We start from the raw sequence: 1,697 nt of genomic DNA on the forward strand, positions 1-1,697 counted from the left end.
AGACTGAGGATGGTAATACATTCGATATCCATCCTTCTTATATCAATCTAGTGGAGAGGAATATCTATAGAGGTGTGGCAGGTGAAGATCGGAGGAAGCATATGGAGACCTTTACCGATTACTGTTCTACTATCCCCGCCACTAAGGGGGTAACTCATGACAAGATTAAGGAAGTTCTATTTCCTTTCTGTTTAGCTGATTCAGCTAGGGAGTGGCTGACTGACTTGGACCGCACAGCTGCTGGGGTTACAGATTGGGAGTCTCTTGCTCTTGCATTTTACAAGAGATATTTCCCTCCACAACGCACCAATTTGTTGAGGGCCAAGATTACTAGTTTCAGACAGGCTCCCGATGAAAGTTTCTATGAAGCATGGTCACGATTCAAGAAGTTGGTGAGGTCTATCCCTCACCATGGTTTTAACCCATGGTTTCTAGCTAATCAGTTCTACAATGGGTTGTATGACGACCAGAGAGCCATACTTGATGCGGCATCTAGTGGAAGATTTCAGAAGAATACATATGATGATAAGGGATGGTCCCTTATTGAAGAGATGGCGAATCACAGTGCTGAATATGGTAACCCGAGGGATGGGATTAGGACAGTTCATGCAGTTGATAAGCACGTTTTGGCTCAGCTTGAGACCATGAATGCTAGGTTCGACAAGTTGGAATTACAAGCTGCTGGGGAGCCTCAGACGGTCCATGTTCTTACTAGGGGAGAGACCGTTTCATGTGAGAGATATGGGAGTAATGATGGCTACACTGCTGTTGGCTGTCTTGTAGAGAAGGAACAAGTCCTTGCCTTTCAGCAATATAGGCAAGGAGGGGGTTCCTATTACAATAATTAAGAGGCAGTCCATCCCAATCTGAGGTGGACTAGTCAGAATGTGCTCAATCCTACTCCTCCTCCGCACCAGCAGTAACCTTATGTCCCTTCACACAAGAATCAACAAGGCTTTCAAAAGCCCCCTTCTTTTACTCCCCCTAACCATGGTGCATCATCTTCCGGTGGGGTGAGTGAAATTGGTGAGCTTAAGTCTATGTTGCAAGCCTTCACGACGCAGTGGCAATTGAGTGATCAACAGAAAGACGCGTCCATAAAGGCACTTGAAACTCAAGTTGCCCAATTAGCCACTAATCAGTCCACAAGAAAGCAGGGTCAATTACCGACTCAAAATGAGAAGAATCCACACGAGACGGTAAATTTCATCAATCTGAGAAGCGGTCGTTCATATAAGGGACCGAAAATGCAGAAATCAGACCCGAGGAGAGCTGTAACTGATGGTGAACAGTGTTCTAGCGAAGAAAATGAGCTCATGGCAAAGAAAGTTCTCGATCGACTGGTTTCAGGTGGTCGATCGAGCAGATTTGGGGACGAAAGTGGTCGATCGAGTGAAAATACCACTCGATCGAGTGAACAGGAAAGGCAGAATGGTCGATCGAGTAGTTTTTCTACTCGATCGAGTGATGAGCAAAATGGAGTTGCTCGATCGAGTGAAAAAACTACTCGATCGAGTGATATTGATGAAGATTCTACTTGATCGAATGGGTATATTGGTCGATCGAGTAGTTTTGATGACAGGAAGCTTATTCGAGAGCCTGCTAGTGCTTGTTTAAGCGATAAATCACCGTAAAGATCTCGTTCGAGAGGTAAGAAGCGTCCAAAGGATACAGAACTTGCTCCGGAAGATACATTG

At 45.2% G+C, this 1,697-nt stretch overlaps 1 pseudogene; it reads right to left on the reverse strand.

Moving 5' to 3' along the window:
• Nucleotides 1–317: 317 nt before the first annotated feature.
• LOC141635949 (small nucleolar RNA R71) lies at nucleotides 318–418 on the reverse strand (annotated as a pseudogene).
• Between the last annotated feature and the right edge of the window lie 1,279 nt (nucleotides 419–1,697).

The sequence above is a fragment of the Silene latifolia genome, chromosome Y (assembly GCF_048544455.1).
Source record: "Silene latifolia isolate original U9 population chromosome Y, ASM4854445v1, whole genome shotgun sequence".
NCBI classification, from domain to species: domain Eukaryota; kingdom Viridiplantae; phylum Streptophyta; class Magnoliopsida; order Caryophyllales; family Caryophyllaceae; genus Silene; species Silene latifolia.